Genomic DNA, 15,531 nt, shown 5'->3' with positions numbered 1-15,531 from the left:
AGCTCCTCATTTTTTAACTGAACACCTGTTATGACTTCTCCTACCTGCCTTGCACTGACTTCCATTTTCATGTGAGTCCCGTGGCAGATGCTATTATGGCTGAAGTAAACCAAGGACTATAGCCCAAGGTTGGGAGGCAAGTTTTTGCCCCTGGAGCTGCTATTCAAACTGGCCCACCAGTAACTGGAAATTATTAGGAATTCTAGGCTTCTGATTCTCCTGCATATGCATGAGGGGAAAGGAAGTAGACTTCATAGACTTGTTCAAACACTGAATGTGTTTGTTTTCTCTTCCCTGCCTTTGACACCCATGAATCTGGGCCCCAAAGAGCTTGAAGCATGAACTTCTTCCCCTAGGGACCCTAGTAGCTCCTATGTACATTAAAACAGGAAGCAACATGGCAGAAAGCTGAATTTTGGTTTGGCCTGGGAAGAGAACCAGGAAAGATAAAAACGCTGGTTTATTCGCCTCCTGGAACTGCCAGGGTGACAACGTGCAATCACTATTCTCCAGCCAGTTACAATCTTTCTAGAAAAGTAGAGGCATCACCTCTCCCAGAACTTAACTCATTCATTGAAAATGGTTCTGATTTGCAGCTCTGTGATAGTTTGTCCTGCACAGTCTCCTCTCAGTGGTGCAGTTGAGGTGGTGGGGAAAGAATTTAATATTTTCTAAATCAAATAAGATAGGCAGGTCAGTCTGAGAAAATGAATGACTCCTTCCCAGGCCATGTATGTGTACGATGGAGAAATGCAGGTTTGACTTCCCAGGGATGGTATGGGTTCATCCATTAGCAGGTTCAGCCAGGGTGCGTCCAGCCCGGGGTGCCCCGTGCGTGCATTAGCACGCAAGTAGTTAAGTTGGCAAGCCTGGGCTCTCCTGGTTAGAGCATCCACCCTCCAAGAGTTAACCTGCAGTAGAGCTCAGAAGAGCAGGGGCAGAGGATACAAAAGCATCCCAGAGCTCTGACTTGCAGAGGGAATGACATGCGGTTTTGAAACAAGCAGCTGCTGCAGCAGGTCTGGGTATGTAGCAATGCTTCTTTGACTGATAGTGCTTTGTTTTCTCCCGAGAGAACAAAGTGGTGGTTGTCCATGTTTGCGAACAAGATCCCTTGGACATTGGGAAGGAACAGATGTTTATTAGCCTGCTGTTTATCATGAAAATAAGTAATAGGAGTGGAGGGGGCTGGGGAGTAGATTCTCTATTCTCATTTGTGTTTCTGACTGCAATGGCAGGGTTTCTTTTAATTCTATCTGAATTCCAGTGCTCTGTGGTCAGGTCATTTGAATGTCATGGTTACAGTAGCACTCAAAGATATCTTTTTACTCTCCCTTCTGTGAATCTTCATATCTACATTTCGAGATATGGAATTGTTTTGAAGAGCTGTTTACTGAATTGGTGTAGTCAAGTGACAGAAACCCATTTTTTCCCTCCAGTTTGGAAGGCAAGATTCAAATCCTTAGACTTAGAGTGTAAACTTCTCCAAATGTACCATATGTCCGAGTGAGAGAAAAATCATCTTGGATATAGTCTTTTTCTCTCTTAGAACCTGGTGATTTCAGTCTCAGAGTATGCAACATGACCTGAAATAACCTTCAGAATCCCAGTTCTTTTAACTCAATTTGATTATCCAGGCCTTCCTATCACTTAAGTAATACACTGAGAAGATTGGGTCTCTTTCTCTCTTTCTGTTTTATAGATTTAGAAGTATCTGAAGTAAACTAGAAATACCCCCAATGACTTGGATTTGATGGAATTTCGAAAGGAGGTAGGACTTTAAGCAAAGTTTGTCTGGAACTCATACCAGCTCCATTCTGACACTGCAGTACCATCCACCAATGAATTAGAGGGCACTGATGACTTTCCCATTTAGCACCTCCTGCAAATTTAAAATCCTTGGTGCTGTCTCTCAGGCTTACATCCTATTTACAAGTAACTGCCTTCCTGGCAAAGTGATCAAAACTGAACGAACCTGTCTTGAACATTTCCTTCTCTCCAGGGTTTGTAGCTTTTCTTATATTAGTCTGAATTTCCAAGCAATTAGGGACTTCTTTGGTAAATAAGTTACTTTTGAAAATTCCAGCACTACCTTAAAATTTTAATGGGCAGTTTCAGTTCATATACATCCATGTGATTCCTTCTTAAATTCGTTCTCCCTGAAGCAATGGAGTTTTGCCAGGGGCAAAGTAAAGAACAAAGGGAATCTGGAGCCTGAACTTTGAAGGCTGGGGGTTGAGGAGCAAAAGAAACTTGGGTGGAGTGACTTAGTACGGCCAAGGAGGCCAGTTTGAGAATACTGAGTCTGGGAAATGGGGAAAGTGAGGCTGGGAAGCAGGATGCAGAAGGCATTCAACTGGCGGCGGGGGTGAAGGTGCCTGAAGTCGTCCCAGGTACACATGGACATTTCCATTTCAACTTCTTAAAAACAAAAACAAAAAAATTGTAAGAACTCATCTAAGTTCTCCCACTTTAGAAAATAAAGACAGATTTCTTACTTATCTGTAATCTTACTATGGACATTGTTCCAAGGTGTATAAAAGCTTCTTGGGCATCTCAGGATTCCAGACTATTCCAGAACGCATTGCTTTTGAAGGAGAGCCCAGTAGGAGCAAAGCAAACAGAAACTGGCCCCACCTCATTTTGTCTAGGTTTCAAGCCCACAGCAAAGGTCTGTGCCTTATCTGATTGTCTTAGAATTACAATTAAGGAGTGAGAAGGTTATCGTGGGAACAGGACTTATGTATGAATGTTTATGTTTACCAGAAATGAAAAATGAAGCCAGGCATTTCCTGATTCAACTCTTTGATTTGATGAGGGGGTTGGTTTGGCTAATTTGAGTCAATATTTGGCTATTTCCCATAAATGTAATAAGCTGAGTCTGCAGTTCAAAGTTTTGACCAAAAAGTATTTAAAATATGTATATAATATATAGAATGTTAGATGACATATCTTTTGCAACTATTTAAACATACAAATTTTAGGTATCTTTAAAAATGTACAAGGGAGTATATAATATTAAAAAGAAAATTCTTTTAGGGGGTTCTAAGCAAAAAGGCCATAGGTGTATATGATGCTCGAAGAAGGTGAGTCTTGTCTGAAAGGAATGCATCTGTCTTTAGGCTGACCCCAGAGTCTCCTTGTTTTGTCCCTCCTGTGTCCTACTTTCCCCTACAACTTTAGGGTCTTATAATTGCCATTGTTCAGCCTCCATGATGCTTTCTATATGAACCAGTTGGCTGATTTCTTTGATATAGTTGGTAGTGTCTCATGACTTGAAGATAGGGTGTGTAGTGGCAGAACAAGGATTTCCAAGGCAAGGGTTAAAGAAGAGGAGGGCTTTTTTATTAATTTATTTACATCTTTTGACCAAGAATCATGTGTCGGGGCGTGTGACTTTTGGAGTTAAATGATGTGAATTCAAATCCCATCTCTGCAACATATTAGCTCTTTGATCTTCCTTTAGCCTCAGTTGGCTCATTATATAAAATTGGAATGCTCTAGGATGGTGCTGAGGATACAGAGAGGAAATGAATGTGATTCTAACACCAAATCGTCCAGTGGAGAGACACATGTTCATTAAATAGTGAGTGCCGTAATAGACTAGAACAGGAGATTATATAATGTTTAATAGGAAGAAGTGGGTTAAGCTGTTAATTCTGCCTGAGGGAGCACTGTTCTAATAATTAATGCTCTTTGATCACTCTGCGGTTTACACAGCACCATCACACTTCTTTGCATCGCTCCACTATCTTGTGATGTAGACCTTAGAAGGAGGACGAGGAGAGAAATACCTCCAACCCTATCACCTCTGCTGAGGGAGATGGATGCGGTGTGACGTGATACCTTGAAAACTTGCCTCATTGGTTAAAGCAGGAAGGGCAATCTGTATGGAATTGGCCCCTTTCCAAAATCTTACTGCAGTGAGACCTTTGTCTGTCTCTTCATTTCCCTCTTAGAGAAAGAAGTACCTAGTTCTTCTGCTAAAAGAAAAGCTCCAGTCATCAGTAGGTGAGAAAAAAGAAATCTTGTATTGTTATTTATTTATTTTTTATTTTTTGCAAATACAATACATTGCTGCAAGGGTAGAGGTTAGGGGAGAACTGAGCTAATGGGGACCATCCAGTCCTGGTCATTCATTGGGGCAGCCAGCAGGAGTTCTATTTGCATTAGGGTGGAGCGAGTGTGTTCCCTTAAAAAATGGTAATAGACACTTTGAGGCAGTCAGTTATTCATTCATCCCCGGGATCAAGACTCTGAAACAGGAGAGAGGACAAAAACCACCCCATGTTGAATTTGAATTTCAGGGGTCACTCTAGAGAAAGGGAACTCTGACCCCTGGGCTCCCTGAAGCAAGGGATGCTTTTGGCTATGACACCAAATTGTGACATTTAGACATCTTGCCATTCAGCCTGAGTAAATTCATCTCAGATTTCTGCAGAGAAGTTGGAGATGGTCTTTGCAGTGACAATGGTGTGTTCCCCATGTAGATAATCAGCATGGAGAGGACTTTTTTAAATGGTGTATTGCAGTCAGTTTGTGTTGACTTATCAAAATGAATTTCCCCCAGATCTTCTCAACTCCACTTTCAGGGGCATCATTTCAGTAGCTTGAAATCAGCCACAGCAGGAGTAAGAAATCAGCTTCTCTTCCATACTCATTCTTTTACTGTTGCTAAGAATCCTAGGAGAAATGTTATAGTCATAGGATCCTTGTTTTTGTGCATGTGGTTACAACTGCTAGCTTTACCCATCATTCTAATGCTTTTAGGCCTGGTGTCTGCAAAAAAGGTCCATACTTAATCCATTTTCTTCTTCGCTTCATGATCTGTTTGTTTTCCCAAGTTCTTGTTTTTTGGTTCCTGACACCATGATTCTCTCTCAGCCTCAAGAACTTGGAGTGATATTTGATTTCTCCCGCTCCTTCACTGACACACTTCAAGTTCTACTGACACACTTCATCAACACTTGAATATATTCTCTCCTTTCCATTTCCACTGGTCCCTCCACATGCTACCTTGGCTCTGATTCCCGTGTTAATAGTGTCTCACCTCTTAAATAGTTTGCTCCGTTCAGTCCAAGGGTAGCATTAGGTTTAATCTGTTTTCCCAGCTCAGTGCCTTTCACCACCATTGGCGCACTGTATTGGAAAGACCGTGGAGGATCTATGTGAACTTCTCAGGAAAAAATCCCTTGATCAATTTGGGATGCCTGCCATGGACAGGGGAAATGGAAAAAGCATCTTTTCTTAGCCTCCCCCTGTTCCATTTTATCCCATGACTGCCAAAAGAATATTTGTAAAATGCAATTCTATTTTATTATCTCACTCAAAACCACTTAGGGACTCTTTTTGCTACCGTCACAAAGTTTAAATTCCTTAGCCTGGCAGTTGGGAACTTCTAGACTTGTCCTGTAATTTATCTTCATAGATGCATCTTTTATTGTTCCTCTACCAAAGCCTGTGCTAGTGGTTCTCGAACTCAGTGTCACAATGGACCAACAGGGTGAGAAGGGGTAACCTGGCAAGTGTACATAAGGCTATGTTCTGTCTTAACTGCAGCGTGATCATGGTGTGAATATGGCAGAGTGTCTAGTCTCATCTTCTGGGAGGTTAAGACAGACACAAATTGAGAACTGTTGCTCTCCCTCAGTCAAACCACACTTCTGATCTATGTATTTTGGTCTTTCCAGCTCCTGTAACTTGACTAGGTCCTTTCAGATCTCTGCTTGTCAAAGTCTCTTCTGTCCTTCAACATTCAGGTTGAATTCTAGCTCCTTAATGAAGCTTCCCTGTTTTTCAAACTAGATATGACATCTCTATTTTCTGAGCCTCTATAGCTTTTAATATAAGATCCTTAGGTTCAATCGTGCATGGTTTTTATTTTTCACCTTATATTCCCCATATAGATGATCAGCATGGAGAGACCTTCAAAAAAAAATCTTACTCTTTCCCTGAGCTGCATACATAACAGGCCCTTCATGATCTGACCTCTTCTGACCTTTCTTGTCATGCTTTTCCCTAGTACGCTCTTTGCCTACTCTGTTTCTGACATACCAAACAAACTTAGAGTTTCCCAAACTCCATTTTCTCTCTCTTACCTTCAGGACATTGCACATGCCATACTTTCTAATCAGGTGGAGGAGACTGCCAAAATGACACAAGTTTTCACCCCTCCCTGTGTCCTACCTTCTGCATGTGACTTTGCAGCTCTTCCCATCAAGAGGTGGAGACCATTTCCCCTGTCCTTGATCTGCGCTGGCCCAGTAACTTGCTTTGGTCAATAGAATGGAGCAGAAATTATAATATTGCAGCTTTCAATCTAGGCCTCAGAAAGGTTTGCATGTGTCGGCTTCTTTTCTTGGAAGCTTGCCCATGTGAACAAGCCCAGGCTATCCTACTGAGAATGAGAGGCCATGTGGATCAGAGACAAGCTGTCCCAGCTGAGACCATCCTAGACTACCAGCTGGCAGCCAACCCCTATCCTACCCAGCAGTTCTCTACTGATGCGCTAGCAAGTCCCAAAGCAGCAGAACTATCCACTAGGTACAGACAAAATTGCCAACCAACAGAATCTTAAGTCTTAATACCTTGTTATTTTAAGCTATTGAGATTTGGGGTGCTTTGTTTATAGCCAAAGCTAACTAATATACTAGCTCAACAGTCTTTTCAGATCTTAACTTGGACATGACTTCCTTGGCAAAGCCATTTCTGATCCCCTTCTGGGTTAGGGTTCCCTCCTTATGGCCAGAGGTACTCGTAGTGCTGTTGTAATTAAGTGAGCATTGTCTCTATCTCATTTTAGATGGCATGCTTTTTTTTTTCAGTGTCCATAAATAAGGTTTTATTGGAACACAGCCATACACTCACTCATTTATGTATTTATGTATCATTTAACAGCTATTTTACACAACAACAGAGTTGAGTAGTTGCAATGGTGACTGTATGACCTGCAAAGCTGTTTACAGTCTGGTCCTTTACAGAAGAAATTGGCCCACCCATTACAATGCATTCATTTGAGAAATGTTTCTACTGCTACTATAATACCATTAATATCAATTATTTGGTGAGAACTTTATGCCCAGCTGTGTACACATGTGACCTCAGAGAGGTGGAGTAACTTTCTCAAATTCACACAGCTAGAAAGTGAAACTGAGACTGTATAATTCCAGAGTCCAAGCTCTTACCCTTTACATCAAGCCCTACCCTCCTGGCACAAGCTCTGGGCCAGGTCCACCAGGTGCTGGGTACCAGAGGTGGAGAGGAACCCACCTGGCAGTGGCCCTGGGGAGCTCACAGCCTGATGCAGCCCTGCCAGGACCATCATGAAACATTTCTGAAAATCAAGGGTACAATAGGTCCTTAGAACAAAGATGGCAAGCTTTTTTTTTTTTAAACTTTTTTTATTGTATAATATAATAAATATACAAAGCAAAGAAATAAAAAGGCAATAGTTCTCAAAGCACTCTTTAACAAGTAGTTACAGGACAGATTGCAGAGTTTGTCATGGGCTACCATATGATCCTCTCAGATTTTTCCTTCTAGCTGCTCCAGAATATAGGAAGTTAGAAGGCTTAAATACTTTTCTATCATCACAATCAACTTTTTTCCTTCTTTTTTTGTGACAAATAGCATGTATACAAAAAAGCCTTAAATTTCAAACTACAGCACCACAATTAGTTGTAGAACATATTTCAGAGTTTGACATGGGTTACAATTCCACAATTTTAGGTTTTTACTTCTAGCTGCTCTACTAAATACTGGAGACTAAAGGATATCGATTTGATGATTCAGGATTCATATTCATTTGTTAAATCCTATCTTCTCTGTATAACTCCACCATCACCTTTGATCTTTCCATTTCTCTCTTTAGGGGTGTTTGGGCTATGACCATTCTAAATGTTTGATAGTGGAAGGGTCTATCAGTAATATGGGGTAGGAAGATGGAACTATCTGATGTTCTGGAGAGACTGGGCCAGATTTCAGGACTTACCTGGACCAGGGACCCATTTGGAGGTTGTAGGTTTCTGGAAAGTTACTCCAGTGCATGAAACCCTTGTGGAATCTTATAAATTGCCCTAGGTGTTCTTTAGGATTGGCTGGAATGGTTCTGGTTGGGGTTTTGCAGGTTATGATAGGTACCAAAGTCTAACTGAAACTTGCATAAGAACAACCTGCCGAGTAACCTCTCGACTCTATTTGAACTCTCTCTGCCACTGATACTTTATCAGTTACACTGCTTTTCCCCCTTTGGTCAGGATGGAATTGTTGATTCCATGAATCCAGGGCTGGATTTATCCCTGGAAAGGTAGCAAGATTTTTGAGAGTAGGAATTTTGTCTTATGAATTTTTTTTTCCTTTGGGATATCACACTGTCTGCCTGGCACTCTGTAGATGCTCAGTAAATATTTTTGAGTGAAGGAAGGAATGGATTAAATCAGAGGTTACAACTAGTGGCCCCCATACACTAAGTTTGTCCTGCACTGAATTGATCTGAAGAGTGTTTAAACACACACATACACCAAAGATCTTTTTATTTCAAATCTATTTGGCAACATTTGGAAATAAGGAAATTTGAAGTAAATACCTGGCTTACTGACTTTTCCTTAGAAATGGGAAGATCGTCAACACTAGGCCAAATTTCCGCACAGCACAAATGAGCGTTGGCTGTCCTCATTAGATGGGACACAGGGCCTCTGGCTCATGATGGTCTGCATTGATCCCCTTTGTCCCCTCAGCACCCATTGGGAATTCACATCATAACAGTGCTGTCTACTCACAGACACCTGCGCCTTTCACTCCCATCATTGCCTGCAGAGAAGCACTCCACGCTTAGCATCTGCTGTTAGATGTGCCCACTTATTTGCCTCTGTCTTAAATATGTGTGTGATGAAGGCAGCCTCCCATTTCCTGGGAAAATTTTTTTTCTTTTGACCACTTTAAACTTTTTATTTTGAAATAATTTTAAACTAACAAGACAGTTGTGAAAATAATACAGAACCCACAAGAGAACTCCCACATTTTGCCTGGGCAAGATTTTAGACATCTGATTTTTCTCCTCTACAGATAGGTGTGTTTCCTCTCCCTCCAAAGGGGTCTCAAGGATAATTCGGCTTGTAACCTGGTAAAGTAGAACAAGATGTTTTCTTTTGTCCCAGAGTTCAGTTTTGTTATTGCAAGAATGGTGGCTTGGCTGGAGGTCACCTCACCAGAACCAGCTGGTGTTCTGATATTTTTTCCTTCAGTGGTGCTTGTGATGGTGAGGTTCATGTGTCAACTTGGCCAGTGAAGGGGCCCAGTTGTCTGGTCAAGCAAACACTGGCCTAACCTTTACTATGTGGATGTTTCAAGGACTTAAATCATCAGTAAATTGATTGTATGTATGTCTGATCACATCTACAATCAACTAAGGAGAATGTCTTCAGCAATGTGAGATGTTTAATCCAATCAGTTGAACGCTTTGAAAGAAGTAATAACTTCAGCAGTCAGAAGAGAGAATTTTCATCTCTTCCTCAGCCAGCCAGCTTATCCTGGAGAATTCATTGAAAACGTTCATTGGAGTTATCAGCCTACAGAATTTGAACTCATGCATCCCCACAGCTGCATGAGACACTTCTCCAAATGTTTAAAATATTTACAGGTATCTCCTTGGGGCCTGTCTCCCTTATGATGGACTGAGGTAATTTTTCAGCAATGTGAGGTAAAATTGAGGATTTTTTCTCTTATGCTTTTTGATGTCTACTCATTCTGTTTATAAGTTTATAATTCAGTGGTTGGGTCTTCAGAGAAAGAAAGTCCCCAGCCAATGCATAATTCCAGATTTTAAAAGGGAACTCATCAAGGCTGATTGATGTGGAGCAGGAATGCATCGGTACAGGTCTATGCCATTTACTCTGGCATCTGTTCTGGTTGGTCATCGCTCAGGCCAAACCAGTAGTTAAGTGTTTTGTGTATAGCAACCAGGAGCTATCTGATACATTGAAATGGAAAAAAAAACAAAAACACTAGTTTTCACCCATATGCTCAACTTTGGATTCATTTGTGAGGCAGCAGCTGGTCACAGTTCCATGGAACCAGTCATCAATTCCCCTATGCAAACACCAGTATATTACCCAATTCAGAAGAATCTTTATCTCTTAGGTCTTGGTGTAGCCAAGGTTCAGGCCATCTGGGTGTGAAAAGGCTCCTCAGCCTGTTCTCTGATTAACGAAGTGAATGAGCAGATAGAACCTGTTTTTTTTTTACCATTCGTCCCAGCTAAATTGATGATGTGTCATTACTTTTAAGAGTCTTCAGATCTCTCATTTGTGAGCTCAACCAAGATGGTGTCTGAGGTGAGCTCAGGGCTCTTCATCTATTTAAGAAAAGAAACAGAAACACTGTTTGGGGGAGTGGTTATTCTTCATTTGATGATGCGTAAAGATAGACTAGTAGAATTGAAGCCTCCTTTTTCAGCCTAGTTGGGGAATTAAAGTATTTACCCTGTCTGAATTCCTCATATACATGAATTAATGCTTAAAAGAAATTACCTTTGTATCACAAAAGTAATACAGAATCATTGCAGAAAAATTTTAAATATGGTTAAATTAAGAATCAGAAAAAAACAATCCCTCAAACCCACCTGTGCTGGTTTAAAAGGATGTATGGACCCTAGAAAAGCCATATTTTAATCAAAATCCCATTTCATAAAAGTAGAATAATCCCTACTCAATACTGTATGTTTGAAACTATAATTAGATCATCTCCCTGGAGATTTAATCAAGAGTGGTTGTTAAGCTGTTTTCTTGACCATCATTTGGGTGGGTCTTGATAAGTTTCTGGAGTCCTATGAAAGAGGAAACATTTTGGAGAATGGAAGAGATTCAGAGAGAGTAGAGCAGAACAACACAGCCACGAGAAGCAGAGTCCACCAGCCAGTGACCTTTGGTGATGAAGAAGGCAAATGTCTCCCGGGGAGCTTCATGAAAAAGGAAGCCAGGAAAAGAAGCTAGCAGATGATGCTGTGTTCTCCATGTGCCCTTCCAGATGAGAGAGGAACCCTGACCATGTTCACCACGTGCCTTTCCACATGAGAGAGAAACTCTGACTGTGTTCGCCATGTGCATTCCCACTTGAGAGAGAAACCCTGAACTTCATCGTCCTTCTTGAACCAAGGTATCTTTCCCTCGATGCCTTTGATTGGACATTTGTATAGACTGTTGCAATTGGGACATTTTCTCTGCCTTGGGACTGTAAACTAGTAACTTAGTAAATTCCCCTTTTTAAAAGCTGTTTCATTTCTGGTATACTGCATTCTGGCAGCTAGCAAACTAGAACACCACCCCTGTAGAAACACAGTAACATTTTGAAATGGATTAGTTTATTATTTCTTTGTCTCTCTGGCTCTGTCTTTATATATTGGTATCTTTAAAAACATGAATTACTTTGTTTTAAACCTGAAACTTAAAAAAAAATGTATTTGAGGAAAACGTTTTTGAATATGTACATTCTTCTCTTGTCTTAGAGTTTATTAAAAATGATTCAGTTTGTCACTCTGACCACTGATTAATGTCCTGGGCTGAGTTCTTTCCACTTCAGTCTGTTTCAACTGTCACGTTTGCTACACGTGTACCTGTTTCTAGGAAACTGGATTTGTCTAATTTTCTAAGGTACAAAAAAAAGAGAAAGTACAGTTGTTAGAATTGCGTGTGAATTAAAAGTGACTAAGATCCAAATGAGCCTAAGTAAGACGAACAGGCTTTATTGTATGAGCTTCTGTGACCTATTGACTTTTATATCTACCTCCCATTTTTAATTGTCTTTGAGTTGAGATTGAATAATTTTGATCTTGAATTGAAAAGGTTTTAAAAACTTTTGAAATGCAAAAACAGAGCCAGTTGCTTTGAGGTGTTTATTAAACAGAGATTTTAAAAGAAGACATCATTTAAAGAGTTAAAGTGTCATGTTCTCTAACTGACTTTGTGGACTATGTTAGAATGAATGGAGGAGGCTCTGCTGCTGCAACAAGTAAACCTTCCAAGTCTCACTGGCTTAACATGCAAATGCTTATTTTTTGTTTACACAAAGCTCACTCGTGATCTGGTGACTCTCCTAGGTAGGTTCTTCAAAATGCTGACACATAGATCTTACGACTTGTCAATTGGGACACGTGGTTCTCAGGGTCACCACAACGGAGGAAGAGAGACTATGGAATGCTGACATTCCCCTCCCCCCCGCCCCTAAGTGCCTTAGCATTAAATACTTCAACCCAGAAGTTGCACGTGTCACTGCCACTCATGGCCCATTCACCAGTAACTTCCAGGGGACTAGAAAGCATACCCTTCCCACATGCCCTCAAAGGAGGGGAGAATCAGACATGCGTGCCTGCGGCAAGTCCCCACCCCAGGTACTTGGGCAAATTACTTAACTTTATCTTTGTGTCAAGGATATTGGAGTTGATGCCTTTAGAATAATTACTTCTCACGCTTCCTCAGTCTAGATATCTGATTTCTTGTAATAGTTTTGTGTTAGTAAGTACTTTGTAGACATTGTTTTATTACTACTCTAAGGACATTAGGAGTGGTAATGCTGCTAAAGGGCAAACACTTGGGATGCCTGGTGTAGCTGATGGTCAAGCTGGATGGTGCTCAGTGCATTTAATCTGGTTTAGAATCCCTTTGAATTCCAGCTTGGTCACTTACTAGCTGTAGGACTGTAGGACTTTGGGCTATTTGCTTAACTTTTCTGTTAATTTGTTTGCGTTTTTAAATTCATATGTAAAATGAAGTTAGGAACAGTACCAGCCTCACAGAGTTATTCTGAGTATTAAATGAGGAATTTATATAATGTTCTTAGAACACTGCCTAGACCACATGAAGGCTTCAGTAAATTAATTTATTTTTTAAAATTGTTCTCCTTTTGCCTCTGGCTTGATAAGTGTCTATAGAATAAGAGCTCAATAATCATTTTAATTATAGTCTTTTCTTGTCCTGGCTTGATAATGCAGTCCAAACCATGCAGAAGTCCCTCTCATCTGCTGACCCATAAAACGAAGTCACAAACACCCCCTGTAGGTGACCTGGGTCTTTGCCGAAGACCACTTCAGATTTATGCTTCATCAGCTATAATTTAGAGTTCCAGCCTGGCCCCCTTTTGATTCTGATCCTTGAGTTGGAGCTGCCTGTGGCTCCTTCAATCTCCAGACTTCTGCTTGATTTCTGTCCTCTGGAGCTCTGGTTTCTCTCACAGGCTCTCTCTGTCTGGCCAGCCTTTTGACTTTTGGGGGACCCTCTTATTTCATGGTGGTGGTGAGGGAACTCCCTATCCTAACCTCAGCCCCGCAGGACCCTGACCTCTGCCTCAGCTTGAGTTCACACAGCGACTCGGTCCAGGCCCCTTTACAGGACAGGGAGCATCAGACAGGCGCCCACACTCATTTCATGAGTCGCACCCTTTGAGCCTGGGTATTTCAGATGCAGGTGTCCTTTATCACCACCCCAAATCAATGACATGCCCAGGGTAGGATGTCCTCCTGCAGGCGCTACACCTCCAGGTAGGTACATAGGCATGAGAACTTCTTCCTTTTCCCTCTGGGTCTTAAGTGGATTGTCCTTGGAAACAAGTTATACAGAGTGAACCAAGAGAATGTGAGAGATGGTGTGCATTCCCTCTGTGGCATAGGAATGTTTTGGTTTCAGCTTTTTGGCTGACTTAATGGGACAGAGTGGAGGTTCTCTATGAATGAAGTTATCAACTGACCTGGAGAAGGTGATTGCCAGGTCATTTGTTCCAGGCAGGGAAGAGAGCAGTTCTCACCAGGCAGGTTCCAACTCAGGTTTGGTTTTTCCCTGTGCAAATTCCTTTGTTTTCCAAATTCTTGCAAATTTGGTCCTTTGTTTTCCAAATTCTTTCAAAGGACAGTATGGTACTTTTTCCACAAGTACACAGTATACATGGGAAATGCTAAGCATCTGAGATTTATGTAGAGGGGAAGAGTTGTATCTAATGATATTGTCTCCCTGTCCCTGAAATGCTGATCAATGCTGCTGCAGCCAGCTTTCCCCCATCTGCCTTTGTAATCTTGTATGGCAAACAGCTCAAATTTGTTTTTTTTTTTTTTTTTTTTTTTTATTAATTAAAAAAAGAATTAACAAAACAATTAGAAATCATTTCAATGTACATGTACAATCAGTAATTCTTAATAACATCACATAGTTGCATATTCATCATTTCTTAGTACATTTGCATCGATTTAGAAAAAGAAATAAAAAGACAACAGAATAAGAATTAAAACAATAATAGAAAGAAAAAAAAAACAAAAAAAACAAAAACAAAAAACCTATACCTCACATGCAGCTTCATTCAGTGTTTTAACATAATTGCATTACAATTGGGTAGTATTGTGCTGTCCATTTCTGAGTTTTTATATCCAGTCCCGTTATACAGTCTGTATCCCTTCATCTCCAATTATCCCTTCTCTTTTTTTTTTTAATTAACAGAAAAAAAGAAATTAACCCAACATTTAGAGATCATACCATTCTACACATGCAATCATTAATTCTTAACATCATCACATAGCGGCATGATCATCATTTCTTAGTACATTTGCATTGGTTTAGAAGAACTAGCAACATAACCGAAAAAGATATAGAATGTTAATATAGAGAAAAAAATAAAAGTAATAATAGTAAAATCAAAACAAAACAACACAAAACAAAACAAAAACCTATAGCTCAGATGCAGCTTCATTCAGTGTTTTAACATGATTACTTTACAATTAGGTATTATTGTGCTGTCCATTTTTGAGTTTTTGTATCTAGTCCTGTTGCACAGTCTGTATCCCTTCAGCTTCAATTACCCATTGTCTTACCCTGTTTCTAACTCCTGCTGAACTCTGTTACCAATGACATATTTCAAGTTTATTCTCGAATGTCCGTTCACATCAGTGGGACCATACAGTATTTGTCCTTTAGTTTTTGGCTGGATTCACTCAGCATAATATTCTCTAGGTCCATCCATGTTATTACATGGTTCATAAGTTTATCTTGTCTTAAAGCTGCATAATATTCCATCGTATGTATATACCACAGTTTGTTTAGCCACTCTTCTGTTGATGGAGACTTTGGCTGTTTCCATCTCCCTGCAATTGTAAATAATGCTGCTATAAACATTGGTGTGCAAATGTCCGTTTGTGTCTTTGCCCTTAAGTCCTTTGAGTAGATACCTAGCAATGGTATTGCTGGGTCGTATGGCAATTCTATATTCAGCTTTTTGAGGAACCGCCAAACTGCCTTCCACAGTGGTTGCACCCTTTGACATTCCCACCAACAGTGAATAAGTGTGCCTCTTTCTCCGCATCCTCTCCAGCACTTGTCATTTTCTGTTTTGTTGATAATGGCCATTCTGGTGGGTGTGAGATGATATCTCATTGTGGTTTTGATTTGCATTTCTCTAATGGCCAGGGACATTGAGCATCTCTTCATGTGCCTCTTGGCCATCCGTATTTCCTCTTCTGAGAGGTGTCTGTTCAAGTCTTTTTCCCATTTTGTAATTGGG

General features: G+C 40.6%; 1 protein-coding gene across 1 annotated transcript in view; it reads left to right on the top strand.

Moving 5' to 3' along the window:
- Positions 1 to 940: 940 nt before the first annotated feature.
- ASAH2 (N-acylsphingosine amidohydrolase 2) overlaps positions 941 to 15,531 on the top strand; it is a 141,574-nt gene continuing 126,983 nt past the window's right edge. The window contains exon 1 of the mRNA XM_077125304.1: positions 941 to 1,025. The gene's annotated coding sequence lies outside the window, so the exon portion shown is untranslated. The remainder of the gene's footprint in view (positions 1,026 to 15,531) is intronic.

Source organism: Tamandua tetradactyla, chromosome 13 (assembly GCF_023851605.1).
Source record: "Tamandua tetradactyla isolate mTamTet1 chromosome 13, mTamTet1.pri, whole genome shotgun sequence".
Taxonomy (NCBI): domain Eukaryota; kingdom Metazoa; phylum Chordata; class Mammalia; order Pilosa; family Myrmecophagidae; genus Tamandua; species Tamandua tetradactyla.
This window is presented reverse-complemented; position numbering and strand designations above follow the sequence as displayed.